The sequence below is a fragment of the Ambystoma mexicanum genome, chromosome 3p (genome assembly GCF_040938575.1).
Source record: "Ambystoma mexicanum isolate Mex_15411 chromosome 3p, UKY_AmexF1_1, whole genome shotgun sequence".
Taxonomy (NCBI): Eukaryota; Metazoa; Chordata; class Amphibia; order Caudata; family Ambystomatidae; genus Ambystoma; species Ambystoma mexicanum.
In genome coordinates this window covers 6,783,586-6,798,623 of record NC_090925.1, presented here as the reverse complement: position 1 = coordinate 6,798,623, position 15,038 = coordinate 6,783,586, and the positions used below count along the sequence as shown (strand labels likewise).

The following is a 15,038-nucleotide window of genomic DNA, read 5'->3' as shown; positions in this document are numbered from 1 at the left end:
CCTCTATTCCTTCTGTTTCCCCTCTTTTTTCTCTCTTCCTTCCTCTTTGTTTTCTCTCTTCCTTCCCTTCCTTTCCTGTCTTCCTTCCCTCCCTTTCCTCTCTTCCTTCCCTTCCTTTCCTCTATTCCTTGTTTCCTCTCTTACTTCCCTCCCTTTCCTTTCTTCCTTCCCTTCCTCTCTTCTTTCCCTTCCTCTCGTCCTTTACTCCCTTTCCTCTCTTCCCTCCCTTCCTCTATTCCTTCTGTTTCCCCTCTTTTTCTCTCTTCCTTCCCCTTTGTTTCCTCTCTGCCTTCCCTTCCTTTGCTTTCTTCTGTCACTTCCTTTGCTCTCTTCCCTGTGTCCCCCTCCTCCCTCTTCCACCCTGTGCCCCTCCCCTTTTCCATCATTATGCTTTCAGCTCTGGCTGCCACTGCTACTGTCTGCATCCATCACCCTGAGCTTCGGGACAAGGTGGCCCAGGCGAGCCCGTACGTGTCTCACGCTGGTATGTGTGTACTGCGTGTGCTGCAAATGGGCAGTGTGTACAGTCTGTACTCCGCATGTGTACTGAGTTCCTTCTGTTCTGAAATTGTGATGTGTGTATTCTCTTTGTGCGCACACCGAGCTCCGTGTGTGCTTTGAATGTACAATGTGTGTGTTTTGAGTCCGTGTGTTTTATGACCTTGCACGTGCATTGTGTACCCTGCATGTGTGCATGTGCACAGACAGGCTTAAGACTGCAATACAGGGCGTGGCTGTCTTCCCTCAGCAGTGATTGGAGGATGCCTGTGAGCGACCAGGTACACAAGACCCACCTGGTGCACAACACCCACAGGGCACACAACACCCACAGGGTACACAAAACCCACCAGGTTCATAACTCCCACCTGGCACACACCCACAGGGTACACAACACCCACCTGGCACACAGCACCCACAGGGTACACAACACCCACAAGGTACACAACACCCACCTGGCACACAGCACCCACAGAGTACACAACACCCACAGGGTACACAACACCCACCTGGTACACAACACCCACAAGGTACACAACACCCACCAGGTTCATAACTCCCACCTGGCACACAGCACCCACAGGGTACACAACACCCACCTGGCACACAGCACCCACAGGGTACACAACACCCACAAGGTAAACAACACCCACCTGGTACACAACACCCACAGGGTACACAACACCCACCTGGTACACAAGAACCACCTGGTGCACAACACCCACAGGGTACACAACACCCACCAGGTTCATAACTCCCACCTGGCACACAGCACCCACAGGGTACACAACACCCACCTGGCACACAGCACCCACAGAGTACACAACACCCACAAGGTACACAACACCCACCTGGCACACAGCACCCACAGGGTACACAACACCCACAAGGTACACAACACCCACCTAGTACACAACACCCACAAGGTACACAACACCCACCAGGTTCATAACTCCCACCTGGCACACAGCACCCACAGGGTACACAACACCCACCTGGCACACAGCACCCACAGGGTACACAACACCCACAAGGTACACAACACCCACCTGGCACACAGCACCCACAGGGTACACAACACCCACAGGGTACACAACACCCACCAGGTACACAACACCCACCTGGTACACAACACCTACAAGGTACACAACACCCACCAGGTTCATAACTCCCACCTGGCACACAGCACCCACAGGGTACACAACACCCACCTGGCACACAGCACCCACAAGGTACACAACACCCACCTGGTACACAACACCCACAAGGTACACAACACCCACAGGGTACACAAGACCCACCTGGTACACAAGACCCACCTGGTGCACAACACCCACAGGGTACACAACACCCACAAGGTACACAAGACCCACCTGGTGCACAACACCCACAAGGTACACAACACCCACAGGGTACACAACACCCACAAGGTACACAACACCCACCTGGCACACAGCACCCACAGGGTACACAACACCCACAGGGTACACAACACCCACCAGGTACACAACACCCACCTGGTACACAACACCTACAAGGTACACAACACCACCAGGTTCATAACTCCCACCTGGCACACAGCACCCACAGGGTACACAACACCCACCTGGCACACAGCACCCACAGGGTACACAACACCCACAAGGTACACAACACCCACCTGGTACACAACACCCACAAGGTACACAACACCCACAGGGTACACAACACCCACCTGGTACACAAGACCCACCTGGTGCACAACACCCACAGGGTACACAACACCCACAAGGTACACAAGACCCACCTGGTACACAACACCCACAAGGTACACAACACCCACAGGGTACACAACACCCACAAGGTACACAACACCCACAGGGTACACAACACCCACCAGGTTCATAACTCCCACCTGGCACACAACACCCACAGGGTACACAACACCCACCTGGCACACAGCACCCACAGGGTGCACAACACCCACAAGGTACACAACACCCACCTGGCACACAGCACCCACAGGGTACACAACACCCACCGGGTACACAACACCCACCTGGTACACAACACCCACAAGGTACACAACACCCACCAGGTTCATAACTCCCACCTGGCACACAGCACCCACAGGGTACACAACACCCACCTGGCACACAGCACCCACAGGGTACACAACACCCACAAGGTAAACAACACCCACCTGGTACACAACACCCACAAGGTACACAACACCCACAGGGTACACAACACCCACCTGGCACACAAGACCCACCTGGTGCACAACACCCACAGGGTACACAACACCCACAGGGTACACAACACCCACCAGGTTCATAACTCCCACCTGGCACACAGCACCCACAGGGTACACAACACCCACCTGGCACACAGCACCCACAGGGTACACAACACCCACAAGGTACACAACACCCACCTGGCACACAGCAACCACAGGGTACACAACACCCACAAGGTACACAACACCCACCGGGTACACAACACCCACCTGGTACACAACACCCACAAGGTACACAACACCCACCAGGTTCATAACTCCCACCTGGCACACAGCACCCACAGGGTACACAACACCCACAAGGTGCACAACACCCACAGGGTACACAACACCCACAAGGTACACAAGACCCACCTGGTGCACAACACCCACAGGGTACACAACACCCACAAGGTACACAACACAGACCTGGTGCACAACACCCACAGGGTACACAACACCCACAAGGTACACAAGACCCACCTGGTGCACAACACCCACAGGGTACACAACACCCACAAGGTTCACAAGACCCACCTGGTGCACAACACCCACAGGGTACACAACACCCACAAGGTACACAACACCCACCTGGTACACAACACCCACAAGGTACACAACACCCACAGGGTACACAACACCCACCTGGTACACAAGGCCCACCTGGTGCACAACACCCACAGGGTACACAAAACCCACAAGGTACACAAGACCCACCTGGTGCACAACACCCACAGGGTACACAACACCCACCAGGTTCATAACTCCCACCTGGCACACAGCACTCACAGGGTACACAAGACCCACCTGGTACACAACACCCACAGGGTACACAACACCCACCTGGTACACAACACCCACCAGGTACCCAACACCCACAAGGTACACAACACCCACAGGGTACACAAGACCCACCTGGTGCACAACACCCACAGTGTACACAACACCCACAGGGTACACAAGACCCACCTGGTGCACAACACCCACAGGGTACACAACACCCACAAGGTACACAAGACCCACCTGGTGCACAACACCCACAGGGTACACAACACCCACAAGGTACACAACACCACCAGGTTCATAACTCCCACCTGGCACACAGCACCCACAGGGTACACAACACCCACCTGGCACACAGCACCCACAGGGTACACAACACCCACAAGGTACACAACACCCACCTGGTACACAACACCCACAAGGTACACAACACCCACAGGGTACACAACACCCACCTGGTACACAACACCCACAAGGTACACAACACCCACCAGGTTCATAACTCCCACCTGGCACACAGCACCCACAGGGTACACAACACCCACCTGGCACACAGCACCCACAGAGTACACAACACCCACAAGGTACACAACACCCACCTGGCACACAGCACCCACAGGGTACACAACACCCACAAGGTACACAACACCCACCTAGTACACAACACCCACAAGGTACACAACACCCACCAGGTTCATAACTCCCACCTGGCACACAGCACCCACAGGGTACACAACACCCACCTGGCACACAGCACCCACAGGGTACACAACACCCACAAGGTACACAACACCCACCTGGCACACAGCACCCACAGGGTACACAACACCCACAGGGTACACAACACCCACCAGGTACACAACACCCACCTGGTACACAACACCTACAAGGTACACAACACCCACCAGGTTCATAACTCCCACCTGGCACACAGCACCCACAGGGTACACAACACCCACCTGGCACACAGCACCCACAAGGTACACAACACCCACCTGGTACACAACACCCACAAGGTACACAACACCCACAGGGTACACAAGACCCACCTGGTACACAAGACCCACCTGGTGCACAACACCCACAGGGTACACAACACCCACAAGGTACACAAGACCCACCTGGTGCACAACACCCACAAGGTACACAACACCCACAGGGTACACAACACCCACAAGGTACACAACACCCACCTGGCACACAGCACCCACAGGGTACACAACACCCACAGGGTACACAACACCCACCAGGTACACAACACCCACCTGGTACACAACACCTACAAGGTACACAACACCACCAGGTTCATAACTCCCACCTGGCACACAGCACCCACAGGGTACACAACACCCACCTGGCACACAGCACCCACAGGGTACACAACACCCACAAGGTACACAACACCCACCTGGTACACAACACCCACAAGGTACACAACACCCACAGGGTACACAACACCCACCTGGTACACAAGACCCACCTGGTGCACAACACCCACAGGGTACACAACACCCACAAGGTACACAAGACCCACCTGGTACACAACACCCACAAGGTACACAACACCCACAGGGTACACAACACCCACAAGGTACACAACACCCACAGGGTACACAACACCCACCAGGTTCATAACTCCCACCTGGCACACAACACCCACAGGGTACACAACACCCACCTGGCACACAGCACCCACAGGGTGCACAACACCCACAAGGTACACAACACCCACCTGGCACACAGCACCCACAGGGTACACAACACCCACCGGGTACACAACACCCACCTGGTACACAACACCCACAAGGTACACAACACCCACCAGGTTCATAACTCCCACCTGGCACACAGCACCCACAGGGTACACAACACCCACCTGGCACACAGCACCCACAGGGTACACAACACCCACAAGGTAAACAACACCCACCTGGTACACAACACCCACAAGGTACACAACACCCACAGGGTACACAACACCCACCTGGCACACAAGACCCACCTGGTGCACAACACCCACAGGGTACACAACACCCACAGGGTACACAACACCCACCAGGTTCATAACTCCCACCTGGCACACAGCACCCACAGGGTACACAACACCCACCTGGCACACAGCACCCACAGGGTACACAACACCCACAAGGTACACAACACCCACCTGGCACACAGCAACCACAGGGTACACAACACCCACAAGGTACACAACACCCACCGGGTACACAACACCCACCTGGTACACAACACCCACAAGGTACACAACACCCACCAGGTTCATAACTCCCACCTGGCACACAGCACCCACAGGGTACACAACACCCACAAGGTGCACAACACCCACAGGGTACACAACACCCACAAGGTACACAAGACCCACCTGGTGCACAACACCCACAGGGTACACAACACCCACAAGGTACACAACACAGACCTGGTGCACAACACCCACAGGGTACACAACACCCACAAGGTACACAAGACCCACCTGGTGCACAACACCCACAGGGTACACAACACCCACAAGGTTCACAAGACCCACCTGGTGCACAACACCCACAGGGTACACAACACCCACAAGGTACACAACACCCACCTGGTACACAACACCCACAAGGTACACAACACCCACAGGGTACACAACACCCACCTGGTACACAAGGCCCACCTGGTGCACAACACCCACAGGGTACACAAAACCCACAAGGTACACAAGACCCACCTGGTGCACAACACCCACAGGGTACACAACACCCACCAGGTTCATAACTCCCACCTGGCACACAGCACTCACAGGGTACACAAGACCCACCTGGTACACAACACCCACAGGGTACACAACACCCACCTGGTACACAACACCCACCAGGTACCCAACACCCACAAGGTACACAACACCCACAGGGTACACAAGACCCACCTGGTGCACAACACCCACAGTGTACACAACACCCACAGGGTACACAAGACCCACCTGGTGCACAACACCCACAGGGTACACAACACCCACAAGGTACACAAGACCCACCTGGTGCACAACACCCACAGGGTACACAACACCCACAAGGTACACAACACCACCAGGTTCATAACTCCCACCTGGCACACAGCACCCACAGGGTACACAACACCCACCTGGCACACAGCACCCACAGGGTACACAACACCCACAAGGTACACAACACCCACCTGGTACACAACACCCACAAGGTACACAACACCCACAGGGTACACAACACCCACCTGGTACACAAGACCCACCTGGTGCACAACACCCACAGGGTACACAACACCCACAAGGTACTCAAGACCCACCTGGTACACAACACCCACAAGGTACACAACACCCACAGGGTACACAACACCCACAAGGTACACAACACCCACAGGGTACACAACACCCACCAGGTTCATAACTCCCACCTGGCACACAACACCCACAGGGTACACAACACCCACCTGGCACACAGCACCCACAGGGTGCACAACACCCACAAGGTACACAACACCCACCTGGCACACAGCACCCACAGGGTACACAACACCCACCGGGTACACAACACCCACCTGGTACACAACACCCACAAGGTACACAACACCCACCAGGTTCATAACTCCCACCTGGCACACAGCACCCACAGGGTACACAACACCCACCTGGCACACAGCACCCACAGGGTACACAACACCCACAAGGTAAACAACACCCACCTGGTACACAACACCCACAAGGTACACAACACCCACAGGGTACACAACACCCACCTGGCACACAAGACCCACCTGGTGCACAACACCCACAGGGTACACAACACCCACAGGGTACACAACACCCACCAGGTTCATAACTCCCACCTGGCACACAGCACCCACAGGGTACACAACACCCACCTGGCACACAGCACCCACAGGGTACACAACACCCACAAGGTACACAACACCCACCTGGCACACAGCAACCACAGGGTACACAACACCCACAAGGTACACAACACCCACCGGGTACACAACACCCACCTGGTACACAACACCCACAAGGTACACAACACCCACCAGGTTCATAACTCCCACCTGGCACACAGCACCCACAGGGTACACAACACCCACAAGGTGCACAACACCCACAGGGTACACAACACCCACAAGGTACACAAGACCCACCTGGTGCACAACACCCACAGGGTACACAACACCCACAAGGTACACAACACAGACCTGGTGCACAACACCCACAGGGTACACAACACCCACAAGGTACACAAGACCCACCTGGTGCACAACACCCACAGGGTACACAACACCCACAAGGTTCACAAGACCCACCTGGTGCACAACACCCACAGGGTACACAACACCCACAAGGTACACAACACCCACCTGGTACACAACACCCACAAGGTACACAACACCCACAGGGTACACAACACCCACCTGGTACACAAGGCCCACCTGGTGCACAACACCCACAGGGTACACAAAACCCACAAGGTACACAAGACCCACCTGGTGCACAACACCCACAGGGTACACAACACCCACCAGGTTCATAACTCCCACCTGGCACACAGCACTCACAGGGTACACAAGACCCACCTGGTACACAACACCCACAGGGTACACAACACCCACCTGGTACACAACACCCACCAGGTACCCAACACCCACAAGGTACACAACACCCACAGGGTACACAAGACCCACCTGGTGCACAACACCCACAGTGTACACAACACCCACAGGGTACACAAGACCCACCTGGTGCACAACACCCACAGGGTACACAACACCCACAAGGTACACAAGACCCACCTGGTGCACAACACCCACAGGGTACACAACACCCACAAGGTACACAACTCCCACCTGGTACACAACCCCCACAAGGTACACAACACCCACAGGGTACACAACACCCACCTGGTACACAACACCCACAAGGTGCACAACACCCACAGGGTACACAACACCCAGCTGGTACACAAGACCCACCTGGTGCACAACACCCACAGGGTACACAACACCCACAAGGTACACAAGACCCACCTGGTGCACAACACCCACAGGGTACACAACACCCACAAGGTACACAAGACCCACCTGGTGCACAACACCCACAGGGTACACAACACCCACAAGGTACACAAGGCCCACCTGGTGCACAACACCCACAGGGTACACAACACCCACAAGGTACACAAGACCCACCTGGTACACAACACCCACAAGGTACACAACACCCACAGGGTACACAAGACCCACCTGGTACACAAGACCCACCTGGTGCACAACACCCACAGGGTACACAACACCCACAAGGTACACAAGACCCACCTGGTGCACAACACCCACAAGGTACACAACACCCACAGGGTACACAACACCCACCTGGTACACAAGACCCACCTGGTGCACAACACCCACAGGGTACACAAGACCCACCTGGTGCACAACACCCACAGGGTACACAACACCCACAGGGTACACAACACCCACCTGGTACACAACACCCACAAGGTACACAACACCCACAGGGTACACAACACCCACCTGGTACACAAGACCCACCTGGTGCACAACACCCACAGGGTACACAACACCCACAGGGTACACAAGACCCACCTGGTGCATAACACCCACAGGATACACAACACCCACAAGGTACACAAGACCCACCTGGTGCACAACACCCACAGGGTACACAACACCCACAAGGTACACAACACCCACATGGTACACAACACCCACAAGGTAAACAACACCCACAGGGTACACAACACCCACCTGGTACACAAGACCCACCTGGTGCACAACACCCACAGGGTACACTACACCCACCTGGTACAGTACACCCACCAGGTACACAACACCCACAGGGTACACTTCACCCACCTGGTACACAACACCCACCGGGTACACAACACCTACTGGCTACACAACACCCACCTGGTGCACAACACCCACAGGGTAACAAGACCCACAGGGTACACTACATCCACCTGGTACACAACACCCACAGGGTACACAATTCCCACCGGGTACACAACACCCACCTGGTGCACAACACCCACAGGGTACACAAGACCCACCTGGTAAACAACACCCACCTGGTGCACAACACCCACAGGGTACACAACACCCACCTGGTAAACAACACCCACCCGGTGCACAACACCCACCCACAGCACAACACCCACAGGGTACACTACACCCGCCGGGTACACAAAACCCCCCGGGTACACAACACCCACCTGGTACAAAACACCCACCTGGTACACAACACCCACCCGGTACACAACACCCACCTGGTACACAACACCCACCCGGTATACAGGACCCACCTGGTACACAGGACCCACCTGGTACACAACACCCACCTGGTACACAACACCCACCCAGTATACAACAGCCACAAGGTACACAACACCCACCGATATACAACACCCACAGGGTACAATACACCCACCGGGTACACAACACCCCCCGGGTACACAATTCCCACCGGGTACACAACACCCACCTGGTGCACAACACCCACAGGGTACACAAGACCCACCTGGTAAACAACACCCACCTGGTGCACAACACCCACAGGGTACACAAGACCCACCTGGTAAACAACACCCACCTGGTGCACAACACCCACAGGGTACACAACACCCACCCGGTACACAAAACCCACCCGGTATACAGGACCCACCTGGTACACAGGACCCACCTGGTACACAACACCCACCTGGTACACAACACCCACCCAGTATACAACAGCCACAAGGTACACAACACCCACCGATATACAACACCCACAGGGTACACTACACCCACCGGGTACACAACACCCCCCGGGTACACAACACCCACCTGGTACACAACACCCACCTGGTTCAAAACACCCACCTAGTACACAACACCCACGTGGTACACAACACCCACCCGGTACACAACACCCACCCGGTATACAACACCTACCTAGTACACAGGACCCACATGGTACACAGGACCCACCTGGTACACAACACCCACAAGGTACACAACACCCACCCGGTATACAACACCCACAAAGTACACAACACCCACTTGGTACACAACACCCACCTGGTATACAACAGCCACAAGGTACACAATACCCACCCGGTATACAACACCCACAGGGTACACAACACCCACCTGGTACACAACACCCACAGGGTACACAAGACCCACCTGGTAAACAACACCCACAGGGTACACAACACCCACTTGGTACACAACACCCACCCGGTATACAACACCCACAGTGTACACAAGACCCACCTGGTAAACAACACCCACCTGATACAATCACCCACGGGGTTCACAACAACCGCTGGGTACACAACACCCACAGGGTACACAAGACCCACCTGGCACACAAACCCACTGGATACACAACACCCACCTGGTACACAACACTGCGCAGGTAGCAACGCCCACATGGCTCTCACTGGGGCATTTAAACACGTATCACCTGTTTGTTAATGGTCATAGATACATATTTTGGGAAGGGGGTGGGGGGCATTTGCTATTCTGCATCAGAACGCCCAAGGAATGCTCCAGATAAATATGCATGTCTGTGCCTAATTTCACGAAAAAAACAATGACACTGTCTCTCATTTTTTCAATGTGTTCCTGTTTGACACACAAAGACAGGTGTGCATTATTTATGCAGAATCTAACAATTTCTTAGCACTGTTATAAATAAGCAGGGTGCTCGAATGAACTGATAAACGGGCACATTCATTACTGGATTTTTTGTTATGTGGCTTTAAGTTGTGTGATGTTATCTTGCATTTGCCTAGCGCCTCATGCCATTGGTTATGGCGTCGAAGCGCTAAGTGTTGAGAGTACTTTTGTAAAACCTCCATGCGCTTTTTTAGGCTTGCGTTACTTTGCATTCTGACACTCCTATTCCTCCATTCAGTCCTACAATCATACTGTTTATTTAAGGATGTTTATATTTGTCAAGATGTTTTATTGGGATTTCTTAAAAGCCAAACATGAACATGCACTCTTACCCACGAGAGCAGAGAAGACACGCAGTAATGTGCTTAGGTTGCAGACTGGCCTCACATCCCGGCATCACCACTGTCTGTCCTCTGCATTCCTTTACAGGGTGGGTTTTATTTCATAGTGTTGCTAGAACAGTCTGTTGTAAAATTCATAAAGTAGATATTGTTGATGCAAACTTGACTGGACAGCCCCTAGACAGCCCCTTTTATCATTGGGTACGAATTTTATTTTCACTGTGTTGCAACTAACCAACGAACCACAGCCTTTCGGAGATAAGCCTGCCGTTCCCTCCATGTTACTAAAATTGGCCGAGGAGGTTTATAATTTGCTTGTTATTCCAATCGGTTCGGATCCCTTCTGGTGTATTAGGAGGTGTGGCGCTGATTAATGGTTTCGAAACCGATATTCACCCCTGGACACTGGTACCCGGGAAGTTGATTTGTCACAACTACTTAGCAAATTTTTCATAGAACCACTTGAAAAGCTGTTACTGCTCACAAACATAATTAATATATTATTAAGGCAGCCATGTTAGATTAGTGAAGTCATATGCCCTCTTCCACAAATTCCTACAAAGTACCTGGTACTACATGATTGTGTGCTTCATTATCAATGCACCCCAGTAGGCATACCTTCCCTTCCTTCAAAATCCCACAGACTAGGCTATTGTAACAGATACCCCTGAACTAAGAAGGAATATCCAGGAGGGAAGGACCAGAGAGCGCAGTAAAGAAAAAAACAAAAGGGAAGGACAGGAGGAGGGCAGGGAAGGAATCAACAGGAACAGGAGATGAATACAGAGGAGAACAAGAAAAAGGACTCACATGCAGGGAAGAGCATCTGCTCGAGGAAACGAAGCATTGACATGCGCCATGGAACCCAAAGATCGGGAAAAAGCTTCCTGGGCCCCGCTACAACTGGCCACATTGTTGCATAGCGGCATACTCCAGGAGGCTGGTACACCACAAAGCATTCACCATTGGCCGTGTGGCGGCCATATTGGAAGGGTCATTGTGGTACCTAGAGCAGTGCACCCAGGGATATACTTTGTGGTCCATAACAGAAGCATGTGCATACATTCACAAGTGTTAGCCCTGCCAGAGCCTGCAAGCTGCCTCGTACACTGGAGACCAAACATGTGTGCTCTTTATAACTCTGGTACGCTGTGTTTGTGTGTGTTTTTATGATGTTTGTAGTTTCTGCATTTAATACTATGTTTGTCCATACTGTGTGTTTTGTTTGTACTGTTTGCATTGTGCAGTTTGTGTATGTTCCTTTTTAGTGAGGGATGTAAAATGTGTGCATTCAGCAATATGCATTATGTGCATGTACAATATGTAAAGTGTGCATTGGCACGTGTGTGATTGTTGTGTGTGTATGGTATGTTCGGTTTACATTTGTGTATGGAGTGTGGTAAAATGATGTGTGTGTGTGAGAGAGAGAGAGACAGACAGACAGAGAGAGGCAGTATACAGTGTGCACATGTTCTATGTGTGTGTGTGTGTGCATATTTGGGTATGCACATTTTGAATATATGTGCAGAATGTGCACTGCTAGGATATGTATGTTTGTGTATGTAGGGGGCATCATGATCAGTGCACAGTGTGTGTATGTGATGCTGTGTATGCACATTTGGATTGTTTGCAGTTCACACATGTGTATCCTGTGCTCCGAGACCCCCAACCGGCCCATAGAGTCGGGGTTAGCTCAGAAGCACTTTAAGACAAGATAGCAGCACCCGTGAGATGGATGGGGGTGCAGATTTATACTTCAAACACCAATCAATAAAGACAACTCAAATAGTTTGGCAAAGGGAGTCCATTTAATGACAAGTACAATAAACGGGGAGTTATGAACATCATCAATGGCGCGATCTTCCTTCTCGCTTCAACTCCAACAAACTTCATAAAAATCACAACTTTTATACTAAAAACTCGTCATCATTGACGTGTAACACTCAAAAGTTGACATGCAATTCTATTGGTTATGAAAAGGTAACTTTAATATAGGTACTATATCTGTATATGGTAACAGAGTGAGGGAATTGGATAAACACTGTCAGGTGGGCATCTAAGCCCTTCCTTCAAAAATGGCTACTGCAGACGTCACTAAAAGAACAACGTCCTATTTGTTCTACTAACTATAGGACCCTAGATTATTTGGTCCATTGTGATTGGGTTGGCACCAACCCCATGCATACTTCTCCACTTAGCAGCACGCAGAATGGTCGGCCAGGTGCAGGGTGCCCCTCAGTTACCCGGCCTTCCTCCAATTATTGTTACAATCGATCATCACTTTAGTAGCCATGTGTCAATTATTTCGCTGTGGTTGGCCTCAAGGCTGCATCTTCTGTCTGGAAAGAGTTTCGATATCGTCTGGCCTGGTGCCATGCGTAGGTGTGTACTCTCGCTTCTTCTTGCTCGGCTTGTCACATGATTAGGACACTGTGAATTTGCCTCTTTTCCATCAATTCGTATATTTGATTTTCGTTTTACCCACCACCTGCCTTTGTCTTCTTATCTCGACCTTTCAGAGTTAGGATATTCTGTTCTTAGTTTCAATTAAATGTAGCTACTGTTCGTCTCTTCTACTGATACGACCTTGGCTTCTCTGGCACGAGTTGCCTCTGCTGAGTTTCGTTTCAGACGTCTCTTCTTGATTTTGCTAAATATGCAGCTTTTCTCGTGTGGCCTTTAGTAACCCTTGGTTGATTCTGCTTCTTGTACAAAGTGGAAATACACTTAAATAACATAATTTGTTGAGGTAGATTATGTATAATGGCGCTTGCGGCATTATCTTTCTACTAAGCATAGCAGGCCGCACTGATTTCTCAGCTTTCTTGTGGTTCCAAGCATATGTGCAGGTGTAAACTTGGTCAAATGTCTTTGTCATGCTTATAGCTTAAGCTTCTTATTTTTGACATCGTCTTTCACTTTAGGTTCACGATATCCTTGTTCATGGCGTTTCTTCTCTTTGTACCATTCTTTGGTTGTCCTTTCTTCTGTATGTGAGTCAGTCTGGGCTCTCGTGACGTCACCATTCGACTTCCATTAAGACCTTTTTGGTTTCTTACGGGACTGTACTCAGACGATCTTCATTTCATCTCACCTGTTGATAGGGTTTCCTCAATGGATACCTTACTGTCCATGGTTTCCTTGGTGTTGGTACTTCAATAGATGCTGTTCTTCTGATAAGTACTGGACAGAGCCCTACTGCAGCTCTCTGCTGGTTTATTTTCTCATCATAAGTCATGTATCTCGGTGTGAATGTTCCTGGTACTTCAAAAATGGGTGGTTGGAATGGAGGCTTTATTTGGGACCTCCTCTACACTCCCCCCTCTGGGCGATTCATCGACCACTTTCTCCTCCTTCCTTGGATCCACCTTCCTTGGTTCCTCTGTGTTCACCTTCATGTCATCGCCTGGGTTCATTCTTTCTTCAACTTCTGCGTCTATACATGATGGTCTGAAGAAATG

General features: G+C 52.0%; 1 protein-coding gene across 1 annotated transcript in view; it reads left to right on the top strand.

The window, feature by feature from the left end:
* The first annotated feature begins 402 nt into the window (after positions 1-402).
* Positions 403-15,038, top strand: part of FAM131B (family with sequence similarity 131 member B) — a 446,901-nt gene continuing 432,265 nt past the window's right edge. Inside the window, exon 1 of the mRNA XM_069650307.1 lies at positions 403-484. The gene's annotated coding sequence lies outside the window, so the exon portion shown is untranslated. The remainder of the gene's footprint in view (positions 485-15,038) is intronic.